The sequence below is a fragment of the Camelus dromedarius genome, chromosome 22 (assembly GCF_036321535.1).
Source record: "Camelus dromedarius isolate mCamDro1 chromosome 22, mCamDro1.pat, whole genome shotgun sequence".
Classification (NCBI taxonomy): Eukaryota; Metazoa; Chordata; class Mammalia; order Artiodactyla; family Camelidae; genus Camelus; species Camelus dromedarius.
Genome location: NC_087457.1, coordinates 15,656,043 through 15,667,296, shown reverse-complemented (window position 1 = coordinate 15,667,296; position 11,254 = coordinate 15,656,043). Strand labels below are relative to the sequence as shown.

Sequence of the window (11,254 nt, the reverse complement as noted above, 5' to 3'; positions counted from 1 at the left end):
CAGCCAAAATGAAATGAGGGAATCAAGACAATTCATCTCGTCTAATCATTCATTCAGACGTCTAATGAAAGCCTATCATATGCCGTTGAGCCCATCACATTCTGCTCGGGGGATTCAGGACTGCTAGCTCACAGCTGGGTCTGTCTGACAGCGCGAAGCCCAGGCCAGACTCAGCCACTTTCCCTCTTCGTCTCTCAGGTGTGGCATTTACTGAGGTATCCCCAGAAGATCCACTTCAAAGATCCAGCGAAAGCTTTGGGTACTGATTTCTCAATGGTTTTCAAAGGTTAATGTAGGATCTGCCATTTATGGAGAGGAATGGAATGTTACAAGATAGTCAGGGAGGAAGCTGTCTAGACAAAGGCAGCCATAAACGTGGAGTTGTGAGGCTGGGGAGAAGTTTGGTAGGTTCAGAAATGGTTATTCATTCCGTATGCTAGAACATAGGCCCGGTGGGGAAGACTAATGAGGGAAAAAAGGTAGCTGGGGCAAGTTTACGACGGAGTTTGTGAGCACTGTGCTGAGAAGCAGGAGTTTGTTTTTCATGCTAGTGGTTCTCAAACTTGAGTGTGGTTCAGGATCACAGGGTGGGGGAGAGGGAGGCAGGGTTTACAGCACTAATTCCTATGTCTTATTCACTGAGATGACAATTCAGGGGGCCATGAGTGAGGCCTGAATGAGAATATGCCTTTTTAATATTTCAGGTGCTTTAGATGCAAGAGGTCCAAGAACCACCATGTGAGAAGCATTTCTGTAGGTAATTGGAAACTTTGGGAAGGTTTGAAGCTAGGGAGTCTCTTACAGGATTGCACGACCCAGATCTAGCTGAATTCTTCCAATTACTTGCTGTATTCTCAGCTTTACCGATGCTATGGTATACAACCTGGTCTTGTAGACTTTCTCCTCATCGGTCACTGTCAGCTGGTACCCACAGGAGAGTGATATTAATGAGCACAGGAAGTCTAAGATTCTCTGGTACTGCAAAGTGCAGTGGCCACCATGAAAATCTTTCATGCTGAATTGAAATATGTAGTCGTGATTCAATTTAGAAATTTCCCCAACCACAATTAAGCTTTATCTACATTTGCATGGTACGACTTTGCCTAGCCCTCTGGTGATTCGTTGGCTAATCCAAATGTCCTCATCCACCTAATTTCCTACCACTAAGTTCATTTAGATTTCCCAGTGTGTCTGGGAGGACCCTTCACTGTTCCTTAATGCCATAGTCTCTTAACTGGTCTCTGATGCCAATTTCTGCTTCTCAGATCGATTTTTCATATTATTGCCAGAGTTGATTTTCTAAAACTCTGGTAAAGATCATTCAACTTCTTAAAAAAAAAAAAAAAACTTCATTGCTAAGGAGGGACCTGATTTTCACTGACTCCCTACTTTGTACCAAGGGCTGAAACAAATTACATTTAACCCTTATGAAGTAGGTCTTACTATCGCCATTTGAGAAGGAAATCTCAGCTTCCAGGAAGCAACTGAGCTGGAATTTGAACTCAGATTCCAGAACCTGCTCTCTTTCTAATGTATTATCAAATGGTTCAGGTAAAATAGAGGTAATAGGACTACCTCAAAAAGGAAGGATGGTTCAATGGAATAATCTTTGGCCCAGGAGTCCATCCTGAGGGTCTTTGTGGCTTAACTCTTGCTGCCTTTGTCTCTCACCAGACTGGAGCCAGGGATCCGGCCTTTACAGGCAGGCTCACAGGGCGTCCGGTTTGGAAGTGAATGGTAGTGCTCCTGCTTGTGATGGAATGGACCAGGCTTCTGCTTTTATCTGGGTGGGACTCAGTGGCCTGGCCACCCTCCGTGGAAGCAGGTGAGCCGGGCACCACTTTGTTGGAGGGGGAGGTGGGCACCCGTTCTGTCTTGCTGTTGATTGATCAGAGTGGTTTCGCTCCAAGGCTCCTCTGCCACGCCAGCCTCTTGTTCCCCTCCCTCAAACCCTCTGCGCTCCCTAAATCCTTTACACCCGATGGGCATTTTTGAGTTTGACGAATTGCGCTGTCTGCATGAAGATGAACACGAGCAGTCTGATTCTTATTTAAACCCAGCAAATGTTGGTCACCAGACGTGTTGCAGCAGACGGCAACACCTGGAGCCCAGCAGAAAACAGATAGGAAACAGGAAGGCCTGGGAACGGGGTGCAGCCAGGCACAGTCCAGAGGCGTGTGAAAACCATTCCCTCTGCATTTTAAGGGGACGTGATCAGATTAGCTCTGATACGCTAATTAACAAGCCTTTCCAGTAATGAGGGTGGTTCCTTTGGGCCAAGTCCAGCCCAACACTGCTGTGGAGACGGATCTTCTGTCTCTTTCCTCTTGCAGAACCCAGGGGCCTCTCGCACGCTCCCCTTTCTCACATGTATTTGTTTGAAAGAAGGAGTTTGCTGACAGCACCCCCATTAAGATGACTCCTCTTATTTATCAATCCAGCTAAGCTCCCTGACGGAAAGGGGGTTTGGTGCTTTTAAAAATAGGTTTTCTTCCCAGATGAAGCAAAGCTTGGAGAAAGGGGAAAGAAAAGTGAAATGTGAAGCTTGTCGTGTGAAAGGCAGCCTCATTAGTTGTCCTTTAGCTGCCTTTGTTCCCACCGAGAGAGTATCTGGGTCTCTCCCCAATTTGCTAGAGACAAAAGCCCAGTAGCCCAACCATAAAAGGCAGGAAAGGACATAAGGAGGAAAGGCTTTTCTAGTCCTCATCCCTGGTTTTCAGGTTGAAAGAGGACCTGGGGACCAGGTATGGTTGTGCAGTGCACGTGGGAATGTTCCAAATTTGAGTTCGCGAGGCTTTGTGTCCTGGAAGGTTCTGTTGGATGCTGGAAGTTCCCATAGGTGGAAAACAACATTATTGATATAGGTATTTTATTTTTTTCAAAGCTCCTTTTCACTTCTCTGAGTTCAAACCTGCCTAATCCTTTTTACCAACCATTGGAAATGTCAAAGGGAACGCCCTGCCCATGCCACCACCACCCAACACTCATTCCAGTGATTCTGGGATCACAGTCACCCATGTGGGAATGGGACGGGGACCAGAGATGGAAGGATAAGCCAGTATTGGCTATAGATTGATGGCGTGGTGTCGTAGAAACAGCACTGGGTCAGGTGATGACTGGAAGTCTGAGCATGGGTCCTGCCCTGTGTCCTTCCAGCTCTCCGGTCGTATAGAAATCTTTCCAGCAATTTGGATCTCATTCCTACACTGTAAAATGTGGCTGGAGTGGTACTGGTTACTTAACCTCTCTAACAGATCTTCCTTATGATGGGTTATGTCCAGACAAACCATTGTTAAGTTGAAAATATCGTAAGTGGAAAATGCATTTGATACACCTAAGGTACCGAACGTCATAGCTTAGCCTGGCCTCCCTTAGACCTGCTCAGAACACTTGGTTAGCCTGCAGCTAGGCGGAATGACCTGACCTCAGGCCTGTATTCTAATACAGTGTTGGACATCTCATGCCATTGACTGCATGCTGTACCAAAGTGGGATACAGAATGGTTGTGAGTGTTCACTCTCGGGATGGGGAGCTGGCCAGCACCATAAGCGGGAGTGCTGCTAGTCTGGGAAAAGATCAAAATTCGAAGCAGGGTCTCTACTGAATGTGCATAGCTTTTCCCAGCACCATAAAATTGAAAAATCGAAAGCTGAGCCATGGTAAGAAGGGGACCTTCTGTGGTTCCTTTCTGCTCCATGAATACAGGTCTAAAAACTTTGCGGATTCTGGTACTTCTAATGAGTAGAGTGATTAAAATAAACTGTAGAATAAGTTGTCAACCTTCAGACCGATATAGCCTGTTTCCTCTTTTTAGAAATAGTGTTCTTTCTCTCAGGACATATAACCATCCTTGCCTCATAGCACCGCTGTGAGCATCAAATGATGAAAAAGTTGAAAGACACTTAACATCACGGCAGCCATGTTGTCAATGATCAATATATATTAGATATGATCACTCTGCCTCATGGATGTAGGAGGCAAATGGTAGCTTTGAGGAAGGGGATCTGTCTTATTTTTTATAAATAGAGTCTGTGCTGTTGGCTGTCCTGGCTCTCAGGACAGAAGTTAAGTCATGTAAAAGAAAGGGATGCCTTGCCCTCTGAGGCCACAGAATACCCCAGGTGACTCTTTGCCACTGCGAGGTGGCCGGTGCTGCACCTGTCGGGTAGAGGCTGTGCTGTTTGATGTGGTGTATTAGAGCTCTTAAAGCACAGCCCAGGCTCCATCTGTGAAACCCAGCAGTGGTGGGAAGAGAACGTCTCAGTCTCCCTTGTCGGTTTCCACGTTTGTCTACAGAGCTGGGCGAGCCCTGCAGGGAACCCAGTTTGAGGAAGTTTTAAATAGAAACCCTGGTGCGAGGTGTTAGGACAGGGCTACAGTCGAAGGGGCGTGGACAGTTCTGTGAAGAGACATGCACACACACACACAAGCATTTCCTTTTCAGTGGGGTCTGAATGTGAAAACGCGGCGCGGGGTTGCCTTGTTACTTGGCGTCTCCTGGGTGCCTGACACCTGCTACGCGAAATGACATGTCTCCCAGCAGCTCCTCAGCCCAGTTCAATAAGTAGAGGCTTGCCTAATGCCACATAGTCGTTGAGCCTGGGAAGTTGATTCAAACAGGAGCCCAGCCGTACCACTGCATGATGCTGTCCCTCCCCGGGATCAGACGCCCCTCCCAGTGAGAGGCTAGTTATGCCAGATACATAGAGTAGGATGTGGCATTCTAGTGTTCTTGCATTATAAATCAAAACATTATTAGGTTGTTGGTTAATCAGTTAGTAAATTCCCATGTTTTTAGAGGACTGAAGCAGACCCCTCGGGGTTGTTAATGTTCATCATTTTGAGAAAGCCTGGTTTGTCTCACAATCCGTGTATTCTTTAAATATGCTTTCAGAGTGATCCAAAAACCACAGATAAAAGATAGGAATGAAAAAAAATTAGCATATTTTTCTTCCTGTGTAGGTGGGTGCACATGTAAACGTGTACTCTGCTGATCTCAGTGTGTGTTAACACAGGAGTGTATGAGTGAGTGATGGAGGAGAAACAGTGAAAGCAATTTAATTAATTCTACTGACATTGTTATGCCTTTAAATACAAGTAAGAATTAAGATCGGAGCCACCTAGAAATCTCTCTGCCTGCTATTGATGTTACTTGTCTATTTAGTAAAAACGGAACTACACATTAACAAAACCAACCAAAACCTGGCAACTGACGGCTTACGAATGATCCAGTCTCTGAGGAAGCTGGAGGAATGACCTCCTTGCCCAGAAAGGAAAGACTTCTCAGTCCCCATCCTCCATCCCCCGTGTGCAAAGACTAAGAAAGGCTTTCAGCCCAAGGGAAGGGAGGGAGATTGGTGTAGTGGGAGTTAGCTACTTGGCTCCATGTGTCTCTGTCATGTCACCCCTGCTAATTAGCAGAAATACTTTCTTGACAACCATTATTAGAGGCAATTTTAGCCACAAAAGTTCTGAAGAATGAAACCCTTAAAAACACGGAAGGATAAGAAAACTGGGTCAACTTGTGGGGCTTTATTTGAATTGTCTGCATATGTGAATGAAGCTCTGGAAACTAATTAACATTTGTATAAAAAATGTTTAGTTTTCAAATGGTCTATTCTAGTGCTCCAGGGAGATGATGGATTTCTATGTAGCCACCGACTATGCCACTAACTTGGGCAAGTCACATGACCTCTTTGAGAAGTGCTTTCTATTTTTAAAAGTTAGGTTGCATGAGTGAAAAATATCTAAAGCCCTTGTCAGTTCCATGTTGTATAATTCTCTCTCTGTAGGACAGTGGTTCACAAGGAAGGGAGGGGAGTAATTTGCCCCCCCAGGGGACATTTGGCAATGCCTGGAGACATCTTTGATTGTCGTGACTAGGGGCAGGGGAGCTGGACTGTGAAGTTGGTGCTGGCATCTTGTGGGTGGAGGCTAGGGGTGCTGCTAGACACTCTACAATGCATGGAGTGCCCCCATCCCCAACCAGTAGCTGTCTGGCCCAACATGCCACTAGTGCCATTGATAAACTCTGCTCTAGGATATAAACGGTGAACTTAGATCCTTGATCCCACTACTGTTGTAGATTTCCTTGGAAAATTAAATATGATTCAATTTCTTGATGATTACCACCCAGTATTTTATACAGTGGTTTTCAGAGGCTAAAATTAGGTCCAAAGATACATGGCAGGGTGGGGGCAGGAAGGCAGTCCCTTATGATGGAAACATGGTGCCCAGGTCTAGGGAAGAGGCTGTGCAAGAGCCCTGAATAGCTTAAGGTTGGATTAGATAAAGGTGTTTTCAGTCATCTTGTATACGGGGCCGTTTGTCCAGATGACAGGGGTAAAAGATGAAATAAAAACTAGTTCTCCAATCTGCTGGCAAAGCAGGTCCTTCTACACTTGAGGTATTTATGCAAAGACTGACAGTCAGGCACCCTCTACAGTCAAAGCTGCAACAAAGTCAGTGGCCTAAAACCACAAAAGTTTATTTATCCAACACAGGTATCACTGGACTGCAGTCCAGGGCAGGGCTGTGATTCCTTCTGGAGGCTCTGGGGAAGAATCTACGTGCTTGACTTCGCCAGCTTCTAGAGTCTGCTCATATTCTTTTGCTTGTCGCCTCTGCCTCCATTTTCAAAACTGGTCTGACCTTGACCTTCACCAGGGAAGGCTCTTTTAAAGGCTCTCATGGTTAGGTTGGGCCCAGATGGATAATCCAGGAGAATCTTTCCATCTCAAGTTCTTAGCCTTAATCACACGTGTAGAGAACCTTATGCCGTGAATGGTCACATGTTCACACATCCAGGGTTGGGGTCATCTTGGGGGACCACTGTTTTGCACACTACAGCAGGGTTCTGTGGATTAGATACTGTGGCACCTTCTAGATCCCCCACAGAAATGAGACATTCATTCCCCCAGCTTCAGGGAGTGTGGACAGCTGATAGCTCTCCTCTGAGTTCCTCCCTGAGAGTTGTGCTCAGCCAAAGAGGATCGTTACTCCCAAGCTCAAGGCCCCTTCCCAGAGGCAGCCCGCAGCCAGTGACTGGGTGGTGCAGGGATGTACCACTGTTGGCCTCTTGTCTCAGCACAAGGCATTTTGGAAGGGCCATTCCAGCTCTAGAGCTCACCGTTGGATTAGTGAGATTTGCTGTGACTGTGCTGGGGTGCGGCCCCTCACTCTTTCCTCCTTTCCCTCCCACCCGTGCTGGTCCTTTAGGACACTCCCCAGTCGGCTTCCTGCAGGCAAATCTTTATGTCAGAGTCTGTTTCTGAACTGTTGATGCCAAGAGTTACATGAGGATGCAGATCCTAAGATGGGCTTTTGGAGCTGGCAGTGAGACCCAATCACTGTTAGAAGAAGGGGCGTGGATACCTTCCCACACGCTGCAGTAACTTGGTTGTGAGAACGTTCACCACGCTGAACTGCAGTTGGATATGGATAGGAAAGTCTTGCCAGAGGCAGTATCTTAGATGTTAGGGAAGTTTGAGAGGGGAAAAATGAAAGATCTTGAATTCAGGCCCAGCTGAAAACCATTCCATGATGGGTAGAACCCTCCAGCCTTAGTGATACAGGCCTGGTTCTAGAAATTTCAACCAATTCAGTATATAGTAGTAAGAAATGAACAAAGACCTAATTACTCCTTAAGAACTTATGGCTAATTTCTGGAGAACCTTGATTTAATGATAACAAATCTTAATTACCTGAAACCTACAGAATTATCTAATCCCTGGATGATTTAAGGCGACATGCTCTATACAGCTTTCCCAGCAATGAGTTAAAATTCATTTTTAAGAAAAGCTATGAAATAATATCATTTTAAAGCTGAGAATAGCATGTAGAACACTTGATGCAAAGCTCTATCACAACCGAGCTCCCAAAGGGCAGTGACTCTAACCCCCCAGGTGAACAGAATGCTGGGAACTTAGTTTGTTAACTCAGCGCTGAGCCCCTGATGAGTCCCGCAGGTGTTACTCAATGCCCCCAAGGTCGGGTGGTGAGTTTGTGGCAATGCAGACCTGAGCCCAGTGCTGTAGCCATTGCTTTTTGAAAGATCTTTCTTCCCCATTGACTATTCCTTAGTTCACTGAGAGATCGGCCATAAAAAGTAAATAGCCCTGAGAGAAGGCCGGCACATCCCCATTACTCATGTGGAAGTAGGTCTGTTTTCACCTTGGGTTAATGGGGTTTCATGAGGCGAGTCGATGATTAGAGACATTTGGATGAGTGCAAGAAGGTCTTTTCAGGCACCTCTCGAACGCCACCTCACTGATACTTCCTTCATCTGCCTTATCTCGAAAATCTGTGGTGTGTTTTGGTGGTGCTGATGGTCTTGGGGGAAGAGGGAGGAAAACAAGGTCAAAACATGCCACTGAGATCTTTTGTTGGGCAGCATAATGGTGACCCCAGATGTCGCCCCTCTTGTTCCGCTGTCGCATGTATGTCAAACCCACATTTCTGTGGGCTGCTCCGTGTTCGTATGCAGGGAGGACAGCAATGGTGTGAAGGCACGTTTATTTTGGCAACATCACAGGACTCTTCCAGTGGAGGACTTTGGCTTTGGGACATCCCCCAATGGTCTTTTTCATTATTTTATTATGAAACTTGTATCAATACAATTTTGCTTCTGTACTTTTTTGGGCATAACGTAAATCTGTGAACTTGAAATTTTAATTTTGTGTTAGAATTTTTTTGTGGTTTGTTCAGTCTTGTCTCTGATTTTATTATGTAAATACCATCATTCAAAGTTGCCTAAGTCGATTTAGAAATCTTAAAAAAAAAAAAAAAAGGAGGATTCTTTAAGTGAATTTATTGGCTTTTCTGATCCAATTTTGTTTGGACCAAAACCTAGTATCGTACAAAGTACAAGCCCCTGACTTCCTCTTCCCTGGAACACTCTTGGTTTTACCTGAATCTGTGTCTCCCAAGTTGTGACTCTTCAGACCCTCAAATGCAGTCTTTGCTTCCTTGCAGGCATCATTGTTTTGAAAGCAGTGGAAAAGCAAGACCACTAGACAAAGAAATTAAAAAAAAAAAAATTCAGTCAATGGGTGGTGTTACCGTGCATGTGTGCCCTTCCTCCGACAAGGTCTCATTTCTCTGCCGGCTTCCCAGTCCCCCTGACTCCTCTGACTTCCCTCATTTTCCTTCCCCATTCCCATACCTTGTTAAAAACTTTTGAGTTATAAGTGCCCATTTTATATTTGCTTGTTAAATCGTTATATTTCTTATACTCTATTTATTTATTTTAAAATTTTATTCATTATTACTTTATTATATATATATTTTTTTGGCGGGGGGACTTAATTAGGTTTTATTATTTATTTTTAGAGGAGGTACTGGGGATTGAACTCAGGACCTCATGCATTGCTAAGCATGCGCTTTATCACTGAGCTTTATCCTCCCCACTGTATACTCTTTGAACAAGGGTCAGTAGCAGGCCAAGTCTGATCTGCAGCCCATTTTGTAAATAAATTTTATCAGAACATGGTCCTGCCATTCATTTAGTATTATCTGTGTTTTTTGGAGTTGAGTAGTTGCAACAGACATAACATGGCCCCCAAAGCTTAATATCTTACTATCTGATGTTTTATAGAAAAAGTTAACTCAATGCTGTTGTGGAAAGTCTCCTGCATTTCCTTTTGGCCCCCCTGCCACCCCCCCCCCCCACTTGTTACAGAAACTAAGTAGTTTTCCTGTAAAGTGATCCACATTCTTAATTTGTCTGATTGCTTTTTCACAATGTTGTCTAACTTTTTTCTCTATCTCCTCTGTTTCTCCATAAACTGGAGTTAGGCTTAAAATCTTAATTATGTTAACCAGATATATGTTTTCCTCAAGTCTGTAAATGTCCTTGTTATCCCCAAAGCCTTTTCTTATTTAATCAGACATGGATTTCTTAGAAAATGAATGAAAATAAGAAAGGTTAATATTTATTGCATGCTCACCATTTGCCAAATGTAGCTGTCAGTGTTGACTAGACAGTCAGGATGCGCAGGGGAATCTATTACATAGATGAAGGGAGGCGTCAGGCTTATGTATGTAGTAGAAATAAAAGGACTTAAGAAATCCAGGAGAAGATAGCCATTCAGTAAGACCTTGAAGAAAAACAGGAAAAAAAAAAAAGGAGGCAATTGCAGAATCTTTATATTCTTGTTATTTCAAAGAAAGATGTGCCTCAAACGCAGTAGAAATTTAACCAAGATCAGTTAGGGTTTGAGGAGAGATCCAGAGTAGAAATTTGTGACTCTTGGTTGCCTTGACAAAGGAATTCTGTGCTAGTTATTCTTTGTTTAATTTCTACCTTCTTGAATCCATTCATTACTTTCCTGCCCTGCTCTTTGCTATGGGAGGCTGATTTCTGTGGCCTGAGTCACCCAGCTCTCTTGCCTTCTGGCTGCTGATTGGGTTAGACCAGAGGAAGTTATCCAGAGGGAATCTACGCAGGTAATAGAGGACCGGCTAGTTATTATAATCCTATGAGTTTAGGTTACAGATTTTTATCAGCCAGGTGCCTGGTAGATTTTATCCAAAGAAGGGGTGATATTTAGAAGTGTGAGCAGGGATAAAGGAACTAAGATAAGACTCCTGGACTAGTAGAAATGTGAAGTGGTTCCAGCCCTGATGGGGTGAGGTATGGGGTGAGAGCTAGGGCTGTGGGAGAGTGAGGTGGAGGGATGGTATGGGCTGCTAGAATGATGTCACGAAATGAATGATTTTCTGATGATCAGAGGTTGTCTCCTAAGAATTTTTCTGCTACAAGAGATCTTAGACATCAGCTAGGACCATATGCCTGCCACCCGTGAGGACATTTCTCCCTCAGTATTGAATTTAACCACCTGTTTTGATGATCAGGTTTTTCTTTCTCTGAAATAGCTGTCTTGGGGGGAAACCAGTTCCCTTTTAGTTTATCTGTTCCCTCTTCTCTTCAGGAAAGCTAAGAAGATAATACAGTACGACCAGGTCTGCCAAGCTCCCTTCCCTGCTCTGAGATTTCAGCTTTCCAGGGAAAATCGTCATACCGGTGAGTGACTATTTGGAGTCTGCAGAAACACTTCAAGGATTTCTGATCAATTGAAGAAAAAAAAAAAGGCTAATTATCTTGAACCCAGAGCAGAGGAGAAATTTGCTTTGGGAACAAATCCAGTAGAACTGTTGGTCAATAATTAGTCTGCTAATTACGGCTTTTCCAATTTTATCTAAAAATTATCAGTGATGTAATCTGATGTGTAAAGCTGGTGCTTGGCCTGGGCAG

General features: G+C 44.4%; 1 long non-coding RNA gene across 1 annotated transcript in view; it reads left to right on the top strand.

Annotated features, from left to right (window-relative positions):
- The first annotated feature begins 1,613 nt into the window (after nucleotides 1-1,613).
- Nucleotides 1,614-11,254, top strand: part of LOC116149135 (uncharacterized) — a 499,656-nt gene continuing 490,015 nt past the window's right edge. Inside the window, exons 1-2 of the long non-coding RNA XR_004132750.2 lie at nucleotides 1,614-1,825; nucleotides 10,932-11,023. This is a non-coding gene — a long non-coding RNA (uncharacterized LOC116149135). The remainder of the gene's footprint in view (nucleotides 1,826-10,931; nucleotides 11,024-11,254) is intronic.